The following is a 23,775-nucleotide window of genomic DNA, read 5'->3' as shown; positions in this document are numbered from 1 at the left end:
TTACACATGACAATAATTATTGTTTTAAACCCACACTGTTTTTGTACACTGAGGCCTTCCTATAATGACATAATTATTTCCATAAAAGAGCTTCTGTCAGAATTGGAGGCTCATGTAATATAGAATGAATTTTGACATAGTAACTGAAATTCATTTAGTGTCTGTATTATTTTACTTCACATGATATTTTATCACTTAATGAGGAATTAAAATTGAAATATATCATTTTGGTAAGTGTAAATATCAAGTCCATAAAAGGATTTATGTAAAATATCTCTGGTTTTCTTACATTAAAATATATTAATTAGCTTAAATTCTAAGATAGTTTAATGACTTTAAAGTCCATTATAAATTTTAATTATTGACTATTATTAGTTTTCAACAATAGGGAGAAGAAACAGATTGGAAAATACACATTTTAAAACATAAACCTTATTTCTGGTTTCACCTTTCACATAACTTTATTGAGTTCTCTCTCCTTCTCCTAACCTCCTTTACAGATCATCAATTTACCAAACACTTAGCACTTTCTTACTACCTAGAATAATGTAGAAATGAAAATAAAATCTGTATTTGCTTTGCCTTTCTTCTCAGCTCTCCTCTCTGTATTTTCATGATGATCAAATGAAATAGCTCTGTAAACTGTAGTTCCACACCAATATAAAAATTTTATTTACTATGGTTGCATTGATTAAGCACAAAAAATGTTGTCTTAAAAGTTGGTTTTGTGAACTTCCTAACGAAGATCATATAACTAAAAAAAATGTGCTGCAGAAAATTATTTTCTAAACGTTTACATTTTCCTAAGAACCTTCTTTATCACTGGTTTACATATTATTTGTCTCTGTTAATGCTGGTGCTTAAAACTAAATTTTTCTCAAGTCCAAACTAGGATTCATTATCTTGGCAATATATCTAGCTTTCCTCTGAGAATTTGTCATTGCTAACAACTGCTCTATTCTCATTAAAATTTCTTCCTAATTTCATTCAATAATACACAGATTATTTCCCTAAAATATCTATTCCTTGTAGTTGTCTTATTTGGAAATCAAAACAATTGAAGGTGGTGAAATGAATTTAAATCCCAAAGGTATTTCATTGTGAATGAATGTACATTTGTGTGTGTATGGGTGTGTGTGTGTGTGTGTGTGTGTGTGTGTATTAGTAAATACATGTATTTAGGTGATAACTTATGTAAGAAAATCTCATTTCCCATGTATAAATGTAATCAAGCATTTCTGTATCCATATAACACTAAACATTTTATTAACTGAAACTGCTCTGACTATATTCCTCTGCTGATGACACATCTCCAGATAGATCTGTTAGCACATGTGATTATATCTGAATCATGCTATCAAAACGCTGACCTTAGCTGTTTGGAGTGTGGACACCTGACACAACAGAATGTAATCTGCTACTGACATACAAAGCTGTATGATTCCAAGACTGTGCTCAAACAACAATTGTGGTAATCACTTGATCAATCCTGGGAATTAAAAGTGGAGGAGACCCAGGACAAGATGAGGAAGAGTCATCGAATTCATCCTGAGAGTAGAACAGAAGCATGGATTTCTTTTAAAAGTCAAAACGGGAGAAAGAAAGACAAATTCAGTTACGAACATGGCATAATACCACAACAGGTATAAATCAACTCCTGGTCTTGAAGGTATTTCAAGATGCCATATTAAGACTCTAATAAATCTTAAGCTGAATCCTTTCCATTTTCCTTTCCGTAGGCCTGGCTATACTATATAAACTATTCTATAGTTACTATTCTCAAGAGGCCAGACTATTGATATTTTCTTGGGTGCTTCAATGTTCCTTGGGATTCTAGGAGCTTACCTAACCCAAATTCCTATTCTACTGTGGTCAAGAAAGAGTAAGGCCCATTCTTTTCTTAATTGGATACTATTTCTTTTGGAATTCATAAAGAATCTTAGAGTAAAAATGTCTCCTAAAATAAAGGATCTATCATTGTGTGGATTCCATTTATTCCATTTCAGTAGTGGCTCTGACAGTTTGATTTTGAAGGATAGAAAGTGGTTCTGTAAGTCTGGACAGGCTTGGTTGTTCCATCTATTTTAAAAAGGACATTTTAGCTGATAGATAGTAGCACACATATTCAAACATGCACATGCTCATTCATCATTTAAACTTGTGGCAATGCCTAAATAGTAGCTTTTATTTTCCCCTAGACCAATCTAACTTTATTGGGTAAAGACAAAAATAAATCTTCACATTTGTTATTCTGCAATTGTTTTTTGTAGTGACTACTATAGAATTCTAGACTCTCAAGACTTATTTTTGTGCTTAGAACTTAATGAAGTGTTCCAGCAAGGTTTCTGCATGAAATTCCTTCTTTATGTCACTGCATCGTGAACTCAACCTCACTAGAGAAAATTCAGACTCTGCAGCTTACATGAAAATCATCTAAAGGAGTTTTTAAATTTTAGAAAGAATGGTCTGGAAGAACTCAAGAATTAGAAGAAAAACAACAATAATAATCTCATCAGATTTATGAAAATTCATCATTTTCAATAAAATATGTGTAAGATATAAGGGATATTGTTCTCAGAATATCCAAGATAGAAATAAGGGATATTGTTCTCAGAATATCCAAGATAGAAATTTACTTAGAACTTTCCCGGGAGTTGGCTGGTATTGCAGGCAATTGAAAAGTGCCAAATTTGGGTAGAAGCCTGAGCTTTAGGCATTTTAAAAGTCAGGACTCTATATAATTTTCCTGTAAAATAAATGGTGCACATTTTGTATTTTTCAGCATTGAAGTAGAAATAAACAGAGTGATGTCCATGATGGATTGCTAAGTAAGAACAAGTTGCATATATATGTACAACTTTTATGAATACAAATAGTACTCAAATCCTCTAGATGTGTGGGGTTTTTTTTTTTACATATTTGAAATTTTTTTACATTTTTACATTTTACATTTTTTTACATTTTTACATATTTGAAAGTTAAGAACAATGTATGACAGGTATTAGCATTAAACAGCATGTGATGAGAAAAACAGAAGAAATTAGCGGAAGTATGACTATAATGGATTTATACAAACCATTATTCTTTTGTGCTATTTTAGTGTTTTTATTCTGGTGGAGCTTACAAGGTATTAGGTTTGAAATTTTGAATCAGGCATTTAAGATTTAAAGGATTTAGAACAATGTTTTTAATATAAAATAAAAACTAGATCACACAAAAGTATTCTAAATTTAAATGTTTGTGTGTGTGTGTGTGTGTGTGTGTGTGTGTGTGTGTGTGTGTATGTGTGTGAATGTGATGCCAGCTCATGTTTTATTGCTGAAAGGATAACTCCTCATCTGCAGTGTAATGCACTGTAAACAAACATGATTTCAAGGAACTGTGTTAAGCATAAGTAAAATTGAATTATAATTGATGACTGAATTGTTTGAATATTTTCCTTCAGAAAATATTTCTCAGAAAAATGCTTGTCTTATATGTGACTAATAAGTCATTTATTTTTCTTACATAAAAATTGTTTCAAAGAAGTAGCACAGAGCGTGTCATATTTAAAAGTACTCAAACGCTCCATACAACTTTCTAGAGAAAATTCAACTCATTAGAATGGAATCTGGGTCTCATCTCTCCTTCCTGCTTTCCTTGTTGACTTCCTCTCCTCCATCTCTCTCCTTACCTGCTTTTCTTCAGCTTCATGAAGTACTTCGGATTGTGGAAGTTCTCCTACCTTCTCTGCCTCTGTGTCTTTGTACGTTTTGCTTCCTCGTGCTTGAATGTCCTCCCAGCTAAGTTCCACTTTTCCAGATAGGTTTATTCCTCCTTCAGTGTTAAGGCATGATGTCTCCTCCAGGTCACATTTTTATGCCTCCAAGCATTAGCCTGGATTAAGTGTCTTCCCAGCACATCCCCAGAATATCTCAGGATTTTTCTTTCTCATGGCATTCATCCCAGTGAATTCAATTTTTCTCAGCTTTATTGAAATATAATTGACATACAATAAAGGGTACATTGTAAAATGTATAATTTAATGAGCTCTGACATATGTATACAGCCATGAAACCATCACCACAAATCAAGATAATGAACTTTTTCCATCACCCACAAAAATTTCTTCATGTCCCTTTGTGTTTCCTTCTATTCCTCTGCACCCTCCCCATGTATCCCAAGGCTACCACCAATCTGCTTTATATCATGATAGATTATTTGGAGTTGTCTAGAATTTTACATAAATGGAACCATATAGCATGCACATTTTAATTTCTTGTTTTTTTCATCCAGAATAATTATTTTTAAGATTCATTGTTTTTACACGTCTTTCTTAGTAGTATTCCCGTGTATATCTTACCACAATTTGTCCATTCATCCGTTAGTAAATATTTGTATGTTTCCAGTTTGGGGTTATTACAAATAAAGTTGCTATGCACAGTTGTGGACAAGTCTTTGAATGGATATGTTTTTACTATTTTTCCTATGCATATACCTAGGAGTATGGATTACGTTGCTAGTGCCACAATAAATTAAAACAATAGAAATTTTTTCTCCCACTGTTTGGGGGCTGGAGGTCCAAAGTCAAGGTATTGGCAGGAGCATGCTCCCTCCAAAGGCACTCGAGAATAATTGTTCCTGGTCTTTTCTGGGATTCTGTCATTCATAAGCATTCCTTGGCTTGTAGATGGATCCCTCCAATCTTTGCCTCTCTCTCCATGTGGCCTTCTACCCTGTGTGTCTATCTGAGTCCAAATCTTCTGCTTCTTTTAATCATTGAGTTTTCCCAAAACACCAGCGCTTAGGAAAAATTAATGTTCCTTTCTGGTTAAATAAATACACATATAGATCTATATGTACATGTTCATAGTAATCAGTAATTTTTCAACCCCAAATTATTGGGATTTTTATGTAAGAAGTGGTAAATAAAGAGATTAAGGAAAGAGGCGTACACTTTTACCATTATGCTTTTTACAACTATTATCATGTGAGGAATGACTGATGATGTCATAAATGTTTTTAATTATAAATTAGCATACTGTGTTAAAATAACAATTTGAATGACAACAACAAAAACCCCAACAAACTGCACAATTATGTCTTAAATTAATTTTAAATATTAATATGAAATTTAGCCCTACATTTTCTAAAATATTTTTTAAAATTTATTTTTATTGTAAACAAATGGGATATATCTTGTTTCTCTGTTTGTACATGAAGTAGAGTCATACCATTTGTGTAATCATACATTTACATAGGGTAATGGTGTTTGATTCATTCTGTTATTTTTTCCTTCTTAATCTTTAAAACAATAGCATCAGGCTGGGGATGTGGCTCAGTGACAGAGCACTTGCCTGGCATGTATGAGACACTGGGTTTGATTCTCAGCACCACATACAAATAAATAAAGGCCCATCAACAACTAAAAATTAAATAAAAAAGGATTCTTTAAAAAAATAAATAACATCAAGGATGAAAGATCATTCAAGTTTTAAAAGGTTAAACAGACTGATGATATTTCGTAGAGTTATTTAAACCATCTTTAATTTTTAAAAACTAAAAGCAACTCTTAAATTATTTTCAAATGAAAACAGAGTCTTTTCAGAAAAAAATTAGGACAATTCTGTTTGTTACTTATTTCAGATGAGCTTATAGGCTATTTGAAATAAGAAACTTGCTATTTGGTTAATCGAAGATTTTAAAATTCCATTTAATATTTTTAACTACAAGCTTCCCAACAAAAAAAGTGTGAGATAAATTTTATATCCAAAATAAACACACTCGTTCTCTGGAAGTTTCATCTTCACTTTTTATTTTGATACATAAGTATTTTGTATACCCAGTTCATGGTGCACTAATGGAATATTCAATACCTGTTTGCCAGCAGACAGAGTATACTTCTTTATGATTGTTTTCACCACCAAGTTATATGGAAAAACTCTCCCAGTTTACTTCAATTACTGGAATTTATGGCAATGCAAATATACCCTTTGTTTCTATTGTGTACTGGGTTGAAGAGTGTACCCCCAAAATTCACATCCAGTGGGAAACTAAAATTTGACCTTGCTGGGATCTCCATAGTTGCCATTATATTAAACTGAGGCCATACTGAATTCAGGTGAGATCTCCCTTAACCCAATAACTGCTGTCTTTATAATAAAAGAGAAATTTGGACACTGAGATGCACAGAATACCATGCAACTATGGAGACAATTTAGAGTCATGCATCTACAAGGGAAGGAACTCCAAGGATTACCAGCAACAATGAGCAGAGGAGAGCAGGAACAGATTCTCCTTTAAAGCCCCCAGAAGAAGCATGACCCTGCTGGCACCTTGATTTCAGACTTGTAGCATCCAGAACTGAAACAATAAATGCTTAAGCTGCCCAGCTAATACATGATGTTATATGATAAGTTGTTTGTTTTATTTCCTGCCTTTGTTTTTTTTCTATGAAATCATACCCACCTTCCCACCCATGCATTTTGTGGGTGAAACTAATAAGAGGGAATTTCTGTTGCCTGACCAAAGGAACTTCAAACAAGAAAATCTGATGTACTAAACATAGAAAAATTCATTAAACTGCTTTTGACAAAATGGAACTGTGGTCCCTTTATTAGTACAAGGTCCTAATATTAACCTAGAAATCTGAATATGTTACATATGTGTGTCAGTCAGGGTCCAGTCAGCAAAGAAACAAAACATCATTTGGAGTCTAAAACAGAATTCAAGGCAGGTAATATATCTAATCGAAGAGGCTGAAGGGCTGACAGAGAAGTGGGAATGAACGAAACTAGGGATTAGGAGCAGGAAATTGCTTTCACCCTTAGACTGGAAGAACCAAGGAAAAGGCAGTTACTGCAGTGCAGAAAGAAGCTGGAAGCCTTGTTTGGTGGAGACTGCTCCTGTTGGAGACACCAGTGAAAAAAGGAAGGAGTTTAGCCTTCAGGAGACTTAACCCTGTTGAGTCCAATGACATAGGAGCCTGGAAAAGGAATTGGAACTTTTAAAGGTCAGTCCCTTCCCTTGTAAGCTGAGTAGGGGAACTAAAGGAACAAAGATGCAGGCAAGCAGATCTTTCAGGTCATATCGTATCATATTTCTGCTTACTTCTTCCATTATCGTCCAGGCCAGGACCTAATCATCATTCATTTTGTATTCTGTACACTTCTAACAACTTCCTTGACACTAGCTGAAATCTGCTCTTCACCCACGTAGATATGTTATTTGCTTAGGCCACCTAGCAGAGTGAATTTCTTCTTTTTTTAGAGGATATGAACTTCTTAAATTGATATTTTAGATCCCTAAATCAAATTCAATATATCTTAAAATATCTCTCATTATTTTCCTATTTGGTTGTTGTGCCCTTGCCAAATATAACCTGAATAGTGTTGTTGGAAATAAAAAGAAAAAAAACCCACTCATACAAAACTGTTGAATTAATATGATTAATTTCAAAATTGCATAATGCAGACTGTAATTCCTTTAGAAGAGTGAGGTTTATAAATCAATGGGAACAAGTATAGACCCTGAGTCTCTGAATTCTGTGTGAACACTTATATATATCTTACTCCAGTGTTTTGTCCCAGCAGTAGATCAGTGCACAGCCACAGTTGAAGCCCTATAATACTAACTGAATGAAATAAATCATGAATAACAACTTAGTTTTCTTAGGTTGAATGTCTTTGGAAAAAGTTTTATTAGCTAGATACCAGATTTATTTCTGCATATAATAATTAACTGACTAAGAGTATGAAAATGTCTTAAGTTTTAATGGAATTTTTCAAAATTTAAAAGTAGAGTATTGCATCCTCTGGTTTCTTACACAAAGTCAATGAAACATTGTTTCCTAAATTTCATAAATACCATTATGAGAAAGTAAAATATTTGGAACAACTTTACAAGATAATTATAAATGTTTAAAAGTATATATATACATACATATTTGAATAAAACAAGAGTCTTATACCTTTTATGGATAGTCAGTACACCCTCCTACAAGAGTTTTGAAAGTTCATAAAATCCAATCAGATCAAATGTATGCCTTTTCACTGGTGAAACAGATTTCCATAACCCTTGAGTTAATATAGACGATGTGTGGGAAATATATGCAGTCATACCTTATTGATATTGTGGGTCTGTTTCCAGACCACTACAACTAAGGAAGTTACACAAAATTGTTTCATTTCCCAGTGTTAATTAACTGTGTTGATGCAGTACTGTAGTCTATTAAGTGCACATGATGTCTAAAAATAATGTATGTATCTTAATTAAGATTAATTTATTACTAAATATATGCTAATAATCATCTGAGTCTTCAGTGAGTCATGAGCTTTCTGGTGGTGGAGGGAATTGCCTTGATATTGATGGTTGTCAACTGATGAAGGTGGTGGTTAACAAAGTGGGGTAGCTGTGTCCATTTCTGAAATAAGACAACAATGAAGTTTACTGATTTATTGACTCTTCCTTTAAAAGAGCTCTGTAGCAGGTGCTACTGTTAAATACTATTTTAGTGCACTAGAACTTCTTTTAAAATTGGAGTCCATCTCACATCCTGCTATAGCTTTAGTCACCAAGTTGATATAATATTCTAAATCCTTTGTGTCATTTCAAGTCTGTTCACAGCCTCTTCACCAGGAATAGATTCCATCTTAAGAAACTAACTTATTTGCTCATTCATAGGAAGTACTCTCGTCTCTTAATGCCTTATCATGAGATTGAGGCATTTCCATCATATCTTCAGCCTCCACTGCTAATTCAAGTTCTCTTGCTATTTTTACCACACCTGCAATTACTTCCTTTCCTAATATTTTAAACCATTTAGCAGCATCCATGACTGTTGGAATCAATCAACATCTTCCAAACTCCATTTATGTTGATATTTTGACCACTTCTTATGAATCATGAATATGCTTAGTGGCATATAGAATAGTAAATCCTTTCCAGAAGATTTTCAACCTAGTTCACCAGGTCTATCAAAGTAATCACTGTCCACAGCAGATATAGCCTTATGAAATATATTTCTTAAATAATAAGAGCCAAACATGGAAGTCAAAATGACTCCTTGATATATATACTGCAGAATGGATATTATCAGGAAAGAAAACAACATTAATCTCATTCTACATCTCCATCCCATCTCCTGGGAGACCTGGTGTATTGTCAATGGGCAATAATATTTTGAAAGGAATCTTTTTTTGAGCCGTAGGTCTCAACAGTGGTCTTAAAGTATTCAGTAAACTATATTGTAAACAGATGTTCTGTCATCCAGGCTTTGGTATTCCATTTACAGAACACAGAGAGAGTAGATTTAGTATAATTCTTAAAGACTCTAGGATTTTTGGAATAGTAAATGAGCATTGGCTTCAATTTAAAGTCACCAGCTACATTAGTCCCTAAGAAGTGAGCCAGCCTGTCATTTAAATTTTTTAAAGACAGAAATCAGCTTCTAACTATGACAGTCCTAGATGGCATCTTCTTTTAACACAGAACATTTTCAATGTTCTATCTGAGTCAAAAATCTGTTGTTTACTGTAGGCATTTGTTATCAGTTACCTGAGCTAGAACTTCTGGAAAACTTGCTGTACATTTACATCAATATGTATTGTTTCACCTTGCAATTTTATGTCATGAAGATGACTTTTCTTTAAATCTCAGGAACCAACCATTTCTAGCTTCTGAAATCTCAACTCTCTCAACCTTCATAGAATTGAAGAGTAGGTTTCATTCTGCATTGAGTTTTGGTTTAAGGAAATGGTGTGGCTGGTTTGATCTAGCTAGACAACTAAAATTTTCTCCCTATCAGCAAAAAGATTGTTTCACATCTTATCCACGTGGTCAGTGGAGTAGCATTTTTAATTTCCTTCAACTTGTTCTCCACATTCATAAGTTGGTCATTTGGCATAAAAGGCCCTGCTTTTGCCCTATCTTGGCTTTTAACATCTTTTCCTCCTTAAGCTTTTGATTTCTCACTTTTGATTAAAAATGAGAGATGTCAGAATGGCAATTATCAAGAATACAAGTCACAATAAATGTTGGCGAGGATGTGGGGGGAAAAGTTTACTCACACATTGCTGATGGGATGTAACCATTACGGAAAGCAGTATGGAAGTTTCCCAGAAAACTAGCTATCCCACTCTTCTGTCCACAAAGGACTTAAAATCAGTATACTACAGTGACACAGCCATATCAATGTTCATAGCAGCTCAATTCACAATAGCGAAACTATGGAACCAATCTAGGTGCCCTTTCATCAGATGAATGGATAAAGGAAATGTGGTATATATACACAATGGAATATTACTTAGGCTTAAGGAAGAATGAAATTATGGCATTTGTTAGTAAATGAATGGAGCTGGAGAAAATCATGCAAAGTAAAATAAGCCAATCCCCAAAAACCAAAAGCCGGATATTTTCTCTGATATGCAGATGCTCATTCATAATAAGAAGGGATGGAGTAGGGAAGGACAGAAATACTTTGAATTAGACAACGGTAAATGAAGGAAAGGGGATGGGGATAGGAATATGAAAGATAGTAGAAGGTATTGGACTACTATTATGACCAGTGTAATTCCACATCATGTTAACCAGAAGAATAACCATATATGTATAATAGGTCAAAATACATTCTACTGTCATGTATGACCAACAAGAACAAATAAAAAAAATTTTAATGAGAGATGTGTGACTCTTTCACTTGAACAGTTAGAAGATACTATAATGTTATCAATTGGCCTAACTTCAATATTGTTGTGTCTCCAGGAATAGGGAGATCCAAGGAGAGGGAGGAAGATAGAAAAATGGCTGTAGTTGGAGTAGTCAGAACCCACACACTTTCATCAGTTTAGTTTGTCATTTTATGAATGAGGTTGGTGGCAAACCACCACCATGACAATAGTAATATCAAAGATCAGTGATAATGAATCACTCTAACAGATACAATCATAATTTTAAAAAAGTCTGAAACAGTTTGAAAGTAACCAGTGTGTGACTTAGAGACACAAAATGAGCATAGTCTTTTTGAAAAAAAAATGACACTAAGAGACTTGCTGAATGCAAGGTTACCATGAATGGTCAATTAGTATTAACTGCAACATCTGCAAAGTGCAATAGTGAAAGCACAGCAAAATTATGGACACCTGCATTTTTATGTTTCTGAAAACAGTATGTCAGGATACTTGGATGTGCCAAGTGCTTGGATTTTACATGGTGGTGAGGTGTGGTGTTAGTCAGTGCTTCTCTCTGAAGAGTATTTGCAGGCAAAACTTTACCTAAAAGCTAGAGAAACTTCCCACTGTAAAAGTAGTGGAAACATGGTCCTTCTTCTTGAGAAGAATTATTGCATTGAGCCAGGTGTGGTGGTGCATGCCTGTAATCCCAGCAGCTCAAGAGACTGAGGCAGGAGGATCTCAAGTTGGAAGCTAGTCTCAGCAAAAGCGAGGTGCTAAGCAACCTAGTGAGACCCTGTCTCTGAATAAAATACAAATAGGTCTGGGGATGTGGCTCAGTGGCTGAGTGCCCCTGAGTTTAATCCTCATTAACCAGCCCTCCCCACAAAAAAGAATTATTGCATTGAATCCCAGGATGGGGCCCATTCAGGTTTGCCAACAGGGAAGGTCAGCAGGCATGCCATGGGCAGAAGACACTCCCCAGTGGTGGCTGCACTTGACATTGTTTTAGGAAGCATTGAATTTCAGCCCAATGTATGGTTTATCCTGGAATCTACTCAGACCTATGATTGCAGGTCTTGGAAAAAAAAAATGGAAAGCAAGCAAACTGAAAAATCTGTTCTTTGAAAGCTGTCATAGTTAAGGTTCAGAGCAATTCTTTTTGTTGTGGACTCTCCTTAAGGAACATAACACCGGGAGGTATCTTTCCTTAAAAAATGAACAGCTACATCAAAAAAACCTTTGCCTTACAGCTGACTTGATTTCTAGACTTCTTTCACTTTGGCAAACACACAGCTTCAACTCTATGGCAATTCCTGTTGCTTATGGCCTTGTACCAGATCTGCTCTGCTCTGAACTTTAGCCAAGGGTGTGATTTTGGAACTAGAGCACATTGAACCATAAAGAGAGGCTGTGAGAAGGCCAGCCGCTGCATAACTTTCACTTCATGGAGTACACCTGCATTCTCAGTCATGAGACTGCCATGTTAGCAGGCCAGCAATGAGAAGGACAAGTTCAACAAACCATGGCCAGCAAGGCTGTGTCCTTATGGATAGTTAGTGCTCTTAGGAGAAGACTGGATTCCCTGCCACACGGGCAGGTGGGGGTCTAGAGTTATCATAATGTGAATATGATTATAACTGTGGCACTCAAAACCAAAAATCTCTATACTTTAAATATGTATATCGAATATCTGATTTTATTTTTCACCATAAGCCCTATATCCCCTAATTAAAAGAGAAGTTTCTTTTGATGAATACATAATTCTCAACTTGCCATGACAATTTTTCATTTCACAGTCAATGTATATTTTAGTAACTATTTTTACTGTCATTTAAGCAGAAACAATAAAAATTGAGCAAACAAATTCTGATGTCGGTCATTCTCGTGTTATATACATATATCTTTATCATCATTATGATTTTCTTAGATTTTTGAAAAGTTAAGCACAAACAAGCTGAAAATTCAAACCATTACGGAAAAAAAAATCTTAGGTAGCTGGAGATTTGAGCTCTAGTGCTAACCACTAACTAGCTGGGTAAGACCTTGGAAAGCTTTATTTGACCTTTGATTTTTCTTCTATAAAATGAAGTTATGTTTGATTTCCAAGGACTCTAGCCACTCTACAAGCCCTAAAAATTTTGGGTAGATGCAGTAGTTAACAAATATTTTGTTAACATATTAATATTTACAAAATGTTGCTCCAGCAGAATATGCCACACCTACCTGGTATTAAATCAATCAGATAGTAAAAGCAACTATTTCATTCCAAGCAGAAATCAGAACTATCAAAACAATGGTACAACTTTGTGTACTAAGAGGGAGGTTTCAAAATGTTTGACAATAACTGCCAACATTTTGATTTTACTTTTTCCCTCATGGAAAAAGAATTTAGGCTGCTCATTCACAAATAAAAGTGTGATTTTTTTTTCTTCAAGCTTTTCAAGAATTCATTTAAAAATTTTCGCTCATCAGCAGGATGTGACTGTCAAATAAAATGCTGAGTTAAAACATAACTTCAACGTGTTGTGTGTCAGTTTTCAGTGAATAGACGGACCTTCAACAGTCTAATAAAATTCCTCCTTTTTCCAAACTGATTCTCTAGCTTCAGAAAACGTTTTCAGTTATTTAATTCCTTCCTTTAATAAGTGTTTTTACTTTTGAATTTCATTTCATACTTCATTCAATAAATATTGGCTATTTTCCAAGTACTTCACAGATATACATAATGAAGATTAAACTGTCATAAAATAACATCATTCTGAGTAGGCCATTAAAGTGTAACATCCATAGTGGTTACCCTTGATTTCCTAAAGCCTTTGTTACTCAAAGGCTGGCAGCAGCCCATATCATCTATGAGCTCATTGGAAATGCAAATTCTCAAACCTCTCAAATCAAGGCTGAATCACAGACATATTCAGACTTGAGTAGTGGTCAAAAGGAGATGATGATGCTTTGGACTTGAGCACTGTGCTTCACGTAACAAACAAGGAGATGGCCTTGGGGGTACTGCTATATTTTTCTATTCTCAGGTTTTTCTTGGGATAGCATTGAGATGATGAATGATACCATAAAGTGACATGTTTCAACTTGCACTTATGCTATTCATTTGGCCAGTGGAGAAAGATGTTTTTTGTGCAGTACAAATCACCTAGATGAAGCACTGAATATACTTTTACTCCAGTTTGAAAATAAAATTGCAATAGGCTATCACATCTGAAGTAAAAGATGTTCATTTTTATAGATTTTCAAAGAGTTTTGAGTGTCAGTCAATTGTTTCAAAGCATCTTGTGCTTGGATATCCAGCCATTAAAAATCCATAGAGATGTGTGACTACATCTAAGGGACAGATGTTGGCTCAAAATATGCTGAATACAAACCTTACAAAGTATAATATGTAATTTTCCGACATCTATTTTCACTTCTGGTTGCCTCCCTCATCCAAAGATATTTATGCTTTGGATATAAAATCCTGTGATGTCATTTTAGAGAAAATTACGGTATGAGTTCTGATTATAACAATGTAGTGGTCAAAAGAACCCACTCCACCTTGGCACTGGATTACAGTTCAGAAAATGCTCATGTTCATTTGTAATGCATCCAAAGGATAATGAAAAAGAAATATTTGAAGATGAAAAGAGTTCACACAAACCAAAGCAAATGTTTTCTAAAATGAGAATACAGTATATATTACATACAACATAATACCTTATGATAGATACAGCATGATATTTCTCACAGAAAAAAGTCTGATCCAAAAATAAAGAAAAAAGATACAAAGTAGAGGGAATCTTACCTTCTTTGCTTTTCTACTTACTCCTCTAAGTATGGAATATGAACTTACAAAATGATGTTAATAAGACTCAGTTACTAATCAACGGATGTGCACTTCTTGTGTGTGAGCATGTGATGTTAAATGTGTACTTCTCTCAAAATGGAAGCGAGTAACATTACCACACACTGACTGAGCAGCAGGAGTTGAAGAGCAGGGTGACTGTAAAAACATCATGTAGAAATGTGGTAAATCATAATCGATTTTTGAAATGGAGAAAAAGGGAAGAAAAATGAAAATATAAAGATTAAAGAATATGATAGAAGGATAAGGATGCAGGGTTAAAAAGAAAAGAGAAAGCATTTGCATGAAGAAAGAGATACAAATAAACAAGTGACTAATATGTACCTCAATTGTAGGAAGTACAGAGACATGGGAAATGAAAATTTGTGGGGAGAGTTAAAGGAATTATTAACAGTTCTCCCCAAAGTAAGGCAAGTACTTCAGGTCTGTTCCAATTGACCCAGAGAGTACAGAATAATGACAGTTACAGTAGTTAATATTTCTTGATTGCTTACAAAGTTAGGTACTATTATAAGCACTTTACATGATTAATTTATTTCATGTTCACAAAAAGCTAGAAAAAGGAGATATATTGTTACAAGTCCTTTTATAGGAGAGAAAGCTGAGGAAGAAAAAGGGGTAAGTAATTGCCCCCAGGGCATCACAGCTAGTTAATGGCAGAACTAGGTTTTAAATCAGAATGTCCACTCAAGATTTTTTGTGTAATCACGATGCTGTAAAAAATTCCTAATGTGTAAATGTCATCTTCTTTCTTTATATTATATTTCTAGAAATGAAGCATAATGTCTCCCTTTTTTAGGAAGGCATTTGTTTTCCACCTCAAATTGTTGGTGGCCCTGAAAAGCTGTGTAAGAAAGTTAACAGGCCTGAGTTTTAGACTAAGGCAGAATGGTATTCAAATCCTGAATTCACTCACTACTTTCCCCATTTTCTGGCGAAGTTAAGTTTTTCTTCACCTCATTGTCACATTTGTAAATATCTGTCACTGATGTTTGATGTGAAGATCAATAAGAGAAAATATGATGCAGTGCTTAACATGAGAAAGACATGTAAAAATGGCAGATATCATTATTCTATCATCCTTGAAAACTGTGATTAACTGTCATTAGTCTTCTACACTTTTTCTCACTGGTGTATGAACTCTCTAAGAGCAAGGAAATGGAGCTGTCTCCGGCCTAATGCAGTACTGGGTTCAGAATTATGGCTCATTAAATATACAAATAGAAGATGACTAAACATGTTCCTCTCTACCTTTACTTGTAATGTTTGGTTTATTGAAATGCACTTTTGCTGAATTCAATTCAGCCCTCTATTCCTTAGATTTGTAGGTGCAGATTCAGTTATCTGGTGTATTCACTATCTTTTTCAAGATTGCAAGTTATACTGTTTTTCCCGATTGGACCTTCCTTGTCTGTATTCAACTATCAAGAGCAAAAATGTTTGTCTTCGAATGCCACCGGAATTTATGTGAGGGTTGATGGCTACAAAACTAATAGACACAAAGGTGGGAAGACAAAGGTCTGTTTCAGAAGCCCAAGGCATTGCTTCACCCATTCTGTGTCTTCCGTTACCAATAATGGAAAGTGTAAATGAGCAAGAGGACAACATGTAGAAGAATCATCTCTGTGAGTTCCTAACAGCTAGTCAGATTTAATAAAAAGAGGCAAACAATTGGAGCCTGGGAAATTGACCATATTGAATTTTAATCCAGAAAGGGCAATGAAGAAAATTTCCTTTGGCAGATACAAACAACTGGAAAGAAAGGTACAAAAATATCATGAAAGATTTAGGCATTAAGATGTTCATTTTGGCTGTTTAATGCTTTTCAATTCAACTTCCATTCCACATAGCCAGTAAAATAAGTTATATTATGGATGTACAAATATTCCTAATTCTAGAAAAAATTAAGAAAGGCACAGACATTGACAATAAAATAGCTTAGCATTTTTGAAGTTAATAAAATAGCTTAGCATTTTTATTTATATATTTATTTTAAATGACCTCAGAATGCCTTTAAGCTTAAAAATGGAGGGAAATGTAGGAGATTTTAAAGTCAATAACTTTTCATGCTTTAAAGTTTTTTTCCTTATGATTTTTTTAAAAAGTATGCAAGTGCTAAAACAATGATTTCACAGTAATGAAAATTCCATTTTTGTAGCACTTTTATCTTGGCTCTATGTTTACAATCTACTTCCCACCTCCTCACAAGTGTATTGCATAACGAAATGAAATCTCCAGACAGCATTTGCTTTTCTATGGCTTGATGTATAGCAGGAAAACTGTCTCTGCTTTGTGCTTATTGGTAATTACATAGTATTTCTTCAAAATATGTCTGCCTCTGGGTTTCTATTTTTATGCTACCCTTTAAGCTGTTTGTAAATGAAGTCATTTGATAGCATGATACTTTTATTATTTTTTTCCTTGGGTTACAGTTAGCATAAAAATCATACAGTCTGGTAAATAGAAAAGTATGCAATGAATGGATCTAATCAACTCCTGAAAAATAAATTTGCATGTTATAAAATCATACCTTGCATTTATATAATTCCTCTGAGCAGAGTAATTTGCTCAGAAGGATGACATCTAAGAAAATCTCAAACTTTTTTCCCAATTTGCTTAAATTTCTATTTGTGGCACATTATTGAGCTCATTAGAGGTTCAGTGATTTGATACCTACTATGTTCAGGGTACTACACTAGGGCCCTGGACTTCTAAACATACGTATTTCCTTTAGGGAAAATCCTTCAGGATGACCAGTAGTCCATCTACCGTGAGATAAGCTTATGATCAGGCTTTATAGGCAAGAGTATTAAATATTGTATTATTAATATTTTGTATTAATACAATTACTGATTCCAAGTAGTTGTGTCACTTTAGATAAGGCAACTTATTCTCACTCATCAGAGCATATTAAATGAAGGTTTTTTTATTTTTTGCTACTATTACAGGTTTAGAGTAGTGAATACTAGTGATAGTCATGAGTACCAAACATGAAGAGCCATATTTACTCAGTTGGTGTTTCAATGAGGCCACCTTCTAGTCACTGAGTCTGTCTCACCCTCTCCAAACTGTGCTAAACTCTAGGACTTTCAGAACGTGGTGAGGTGTGAACTAGATATAATATAGCATTTATTAGAACCTAGAGTAATGTATTATTCAATTTTTTATGGCTATAAACAAAATACCCCAGGCTGGGTAACATACAAAGAAAAGAGATTATTTAGCTCACTGGTTTCCGAGACTGAAAGTCCAAAATCAGGCAGTCCCAGTCAATTGTTCAGACTCTGGCTAGGGCTTTATGGTGAATGGTATCATGGTGGGAGGGTATGTGAGAAATATCACATGGTGAGACAGGAAGCCAGAAAGTGACTCAGGAATCAGGCTTGTTCTTTCACAGCAACCCATTTTTATAAGAACTAACTTGTTCTATGAGACCAACATTAATTCCTCCTGGGTACAGTATTCCTAATGATATTTTTACTTGATACTAAGTTCCACCTGCTTAGTTTAGTCAGTCAGTTTTTCACCATTGTGACAGAAAGACCTAACAAGAACAATTTCAGAGAAGGAAAAGTTTATTTGGGTTTCATGGTTTTACAGGTCTCAGTCCATAGATGGCTGACTGACTACATTGATGGACCCAAATTGAGGCAGAACATCATGGTGGAAGAGTGTGGTGGAGGAAGTGGCTCAGGATATGGCCATGAGGAAGCGGAGAGAGACTAAGCTCTGCCCAAGAGGGACAAAATATATACCCCAAAGGTATGTCCCCAATGACCCACCTCCTCCAGTCACATCCCATGCACCTCCTCCAGCCACACCCCACCTACCTATGGTTACCACCCAGTTAATCCATTAAAGTGTACTAATACACTGAGTAGGTTAGGCTCTCATAACCCAATCAATTCATCTCTAAACTTTCTTGCATTATCTCTCATATGAGCTTTTTGGGGGATACCTCATAAATAAAACTTACCACTGCCAAAGATTCTACCACCACCTCTTATTAGCATCATACTGGAGTGTGTAACAACTGAATCTTTGGGGAACAAGCCATATCCAAACCACAGCAATTGTGAATTAAGCATTCTCTTAAATTTAAAAATCTCTGAAGAGAATAATTCTAAGGTTGTAATTCTAAATTAAATTTTTACAAAACTAAACTTCAATTTGTCTAGTTTTAGAATTTATAAGGTTGGCAAAGATAGTGCAGAGAGTTTCCCTACACTTTACACATGTTTTCTCTAATAATCAACATCTTACTTATTGTGGTCTATAATGTATGCATATATCAAAACAGGAAGTTGTATGCCTTAAATATACATATTGTTATATGTCCATGATATCTTTATAAAGCTTTTAAAAAGAGAGTAACCTAGGAAAATATTAGGAATGATGGTAGAGAAGGAGTCACTATACTCTTTTCTAGAATGCTTTTAATTGAAGCTCATCACCCATATGAAACTCTCAATTCAAACCTAAAATCCCACAGAAGGCACAACAACAACAAAACGTATGTATGAATAGTTAATTTTTGGAGTGTCAATGCATAAATATATGTGGTTAACCCACATAACTTTTTGTCCAAGTTAGCGCATTTTTGAATATGAAATGTCATGCTATTCACAAATATACCAGAAAATCATGTTAAACCAAGATGTATGATCACCCCTCTTGTCACCCATGCTGTTGAGCATCTGGTACTTCAGGGTTGTTCCTCTTAGTCCCATATTTCCTATTTCTATTAATATTCCTAAAAATATTTTTCTACATTAAGCCCTATAAAGCTGAAAATAACTAAAATATTACTACAAAAATTAAAGAAACCAGGATAAAATGTAATTTTTGTGGTCAAAAAGAAAAGAACCATGCAAACAAAATCCATTTATTTATAAAATTATAACCTCTAGTTGTATGATTACAGAGCCTATGGCATCTTTGCAGGAACTTCTTAAGAGGCTGAGGAAGGATTCAGTTTTAGCAACTGTGGAGAGAGAACACCAGGAATTTTGCTAACCCGAGAACTGAAGATAGCATCCAAGTATTCATGTTGTATGCCTGAAGACAACATGGAGGTGACCCTCCAGGAAAGGAACAAAGATAACTTTGGAGTCCAAGCAAACAATTCATCCCGGAATGTCAACCAAAAGATGTTTAATTGTTATGTGCCACTTTTTACTGGACTCAATGTTAAAAGATTTGTGTTGTAAAATGAACATCTATGAATCAGAGAACTTCCAGCCTTTCAGCACCAGACAACTCAGTTGGCCTAGGCACCTCTACTCATTCTCTATTATGGGGCTGAGAAGTTTTGCAGAATCTTGAGGCCTTGAAATAAAAGGCTAAAGAAAAAGTGAAGGTAAGAATAGAGGTTGGGGAATTCATTCTTCACTTAATGAGGCAGCTCTTTTAAAATTTGTACTCAAGTCTCATTTTGAGATAATATTTTTTTATTTACCTCTGTCAACCATATGAAATTTTCTTGTTATTAATATCTATACTTTCATATACAACTTAAGGACTGATGAAAAAATATCTCAAGATTTGTTAGAATTTAATAGCATAATAGATATAGAAAATAACCAATAGTAGTTAGCCAATTTTCTATATTGGTAAGAGATTCCTGTACTATTTACACATATCTAATGAAAGCAAAGTTTTAGATTGAATTAATATCATATCTTAAGTTCTACCTTCAGTAGTAAAATAGGAAATCAGCTAAAATGAATACTACTTAAGTAATTCTGAGTATCTGAAGGGGTAGGTGCCTACCAGTATTCCAAAGAGGTAGGTATAATTTTCATATATAAATTCTGAGAATGGTACCCACTCTACATTATTGTAATCAGAGGTAGGAAAATCTAAACCTAACTTATAATAAACCAAAGATCTTAATGGTTATTGTTCTTGGGGAAGAAAAAGAGAGGACTCAGTGGGAAGAAATTAAAGTAAAATGCTTCAACACCAGAAGTCATAGAGGAAATAAAATACAAAATAAATATGAGGACCATAAGAAAACTTGAAGACATGGGTTAAATAAAGTTCAAGAAAACTTAAAGACTTTTTCAGGAACTTCTGAGTAATTTGATATATAATTATTCAAAAAAATTTATGAATGTGGGCTTGAGTGGAAGCTGAATGCTTTCAATAAAATCTTGGTGGGTGCTGGTTAGATGACAGATGGCTAGATTCACTTTGTCTGGAAGCTACAGAACCCAACTATAGATTCTGAAAACTTTGAAGAATTTCACCTTTTCTAATGTTACCATATCGGAAGCACTGTTCACTATGATTTTTTAAAAGATATAGGCTATAGAATTTTAGAAGGTCCAAAAATAGAGATGAATGGAGTGATACAGATGATAGGCAGATAGTTATTAAACTGGTTATTCCCCTTTAAAAGTTGTACAGTGAGTAGCATATTTAACTGAGATTGAGAAGTTAGTGAAAATTATGGGGCACACAGTTTTATGGGTGACTAATTTTTTTGCAATTTTTTTGTAAAAGTACTAAAAAATGTGTCATTACATTGTGATTAGGGCGAGTCTTATTTTTTTGATTTATTTAGTTTCTTATATTACCAAAGAGATATAAAAATCTATTCTTCTAGAAAAATCAAATAGTCCATAAGCTGAAAGAAATTAAAATCATTTTCTTCATGTAAAGCAGTTGCAGAATCCCAGTGATAAATAAAAGATAATCAAAATTCACACCAAATAAGCCCTAGGGTAAAGAATTAAGCCAGAAGTGTTAGAAGGTGGTTTTAGTCCTGCCTCTGCTATAGGCCTTCAGCAAACGATGTCTTTTTGTAGATCTTTTCTCATCTTTAAGTTGACTGGATGCTCTCCAACTGTTTCTACTATACAAATAAGCTATCACATTCAAAGCCATGTGCTCAATTAGAACTGAAATTTTCTATGATATATGAGAAAATCTAAAAAAAGTCATAAACTGAGATGTCTCATTTTAAATTAATAACTATTTTGAAGCAGATAAATTCAAAAAGGGATGAAATACTGATTCATGTTCCAATATGAATAACCCTTGGAAACATGGCAGGTTAAAGAACAACAGATTACATGTTGTATGGCTCAGTCATATTAGATGTCCAGAACTGGCAAACCTATACAGACATGAATTGTTACTGGTTGCATTGAGCAGGAGTATTGAGAGGGAGGAGAAGAGTCTGCTAATGGTTAGGAGGTTTCTTTGAAGGGTGCTGAAAGTGTTCTAAAATTAGATTGTGATGATTCCCACAACTTTGCAAATATCCTAAAAAGTACTCAGTTTCTCACTTTACGTGGGTGAATTGTATGGTATGTGAAATATATCTTACTAAATCTTTAAAAATAAATAACTTCAACCTTATATAAATCAGGCCTTCAGCAGAAGGTTAGTATTATGAAGGCAGGGAAGTGTGTCTTTTGCTCACTGATAAATTTTCACTATCTTAAAACTATGCCTAGCACTAGTTATATAATCAATGACTATTTGTTGACTAAAGTCTTGAATTAAATTAATAAAAAATGCAGGTGACTTTAAACTTATAGTCATTTCAGGCTGTTATAATTTTATTAATCTTTCACTTCCTCTGTTAGCAGTCAGCAATGCAAGAGAAAGCATCTTTTTTGCAGTCTTGTTGAATCATGGCTATTGGTTTCCTGTAGGCAGCAATCCAAACCTATGGCTATTGTTGCCAGCCAACACAGGAGATCTGCCAGTTGAAAGAAGGCAGGCCCCTAAGGCATCAAGTGTAATGCTGTACGAACTGGCCTGTGAGGATGTGCACAACCCCTGTTATGGGAAGCATAACTGGAGTATTGCATTAGAGGCTTATGCTAAGTCTGGAGAGCAAGATGTGTGCATGTCTATTTCCTGTCTTCAATCCATCTTTTTTGTTTGTTTTATTGGATATAAAAAAATGTGCTTGTCTTCAGTCTGGGATTAATTCCCCTGGTTTCTCACATCAAGATTTCTCTCAGTAGTTGGCAAGTGAAGTAGATCTGAAGAGGTAACCCTGTCTAAAGAGACCTTAATCCTATTTATAGATAAGTCTCTTAAGAAAATCTTCATCGAAAAACTCTGTGCCAATTATTATAGATGCCAATTTGCTTGCAGGTTTGGATTACTTTTGTAGGATGCAGAGTCTTTGTTTAGAGGTTTATCATTGTTGTTTACTTGATTCTTGTATTTATTTTTGTTGTTTTTCTCTTATTATTTACTTTTGCAGACTCTGCTACTAGAAACTTTCTAGGTACAGGTTCCTATTTGGTTCTTCTAATCTCACAATTCTTCTCAATTATAAAATGAATTATTTCATAATTTCTATTTTCCCTACACAAATTAACATGAATATTTAAATTTGACTCAAACATAGATCAGTTATTATTCTTTACAAATAATAAGAATTTGAGTTTGTTCAGCAATTAGGTGCAGATAATTTAGAACTATCCTAAACTTTGAAAATGGAATCAGAAACAAAAAAACCGAAGTTAGTAGAAGAACAATGATTGGTTGATTGTTAGCATTTCAACAACCCAGAGTTGTGCACAGCTATTAAATACTGTAGAATTACTGGAGTTTAAAATTATGGAAGTAACTAAGTATACACATACTGGGTATCATTTTTTCTTTTTTTTTGAGCAGGAATTAAACCTGGGGTACTTGACCAATGAGACATATTTCCCCCTTTTAATTTTTTTTTTTTTTTTTTTTTTTTTTTTTTTTTTTTTTTTTTTTTGATAGGGTCGAAGTTGCTCAGAGTCTCTCTAAGTAACTGAGACTGGCTTTGAACTTGCTATCCTCCTGCCTCATATTCCCAAGCTACTGGGACTATAGGGGTGCACCACTGCACTGGGCTATGATATCACTTTTGAGAAGTAAGGCAGAAGGTATGGTTTGACAAGTATGATTTTGTATAATATTAATATGTTCATTTTTAATTAAAGAAAATGTTAATGATTTTGCTTTTATAAGTGGATGTTACTAAAATTATATGTAAATGAAAATGTATAAGATAGCTTAGAGAAAAATAAGATATCTGACCTAATCTATTAATGAATGATTAAAAATAGTTTCATGCATTGTATACTGCAAATGACTTTTTCTTTTGGGAAAATTTATACAAACTGATTTAGTTTGATGAAGTTACCTATTTTATGGAACCACTTAAAATATTTAAAAGCTTTAAGGGCCTTGGAATATTTCATTCTTTGCTTTATTATTTTACTCTAAGTAATGTACACTTCTAAAAGGGAAACACATTTTTCTAAT

The sequence above is a fragment of the Sciurus vulgaris genome (assembly GCF_902686455.1).
Source record: "Sciurus vulgaris genome assembly, chromosome: 1".
Classification (NCBI taxonomy): domain Eukaryota; kingdom Metazoa; phylum Chordata; class Mammalia; order Rodentia; family Sciuridae; genus Sciurus; species Sciurus vulgaris.
The sequence above is the reverse complement of the archived record's forward strand: the minus strand, read 5'-3'. Positions refer to the sequence as shown.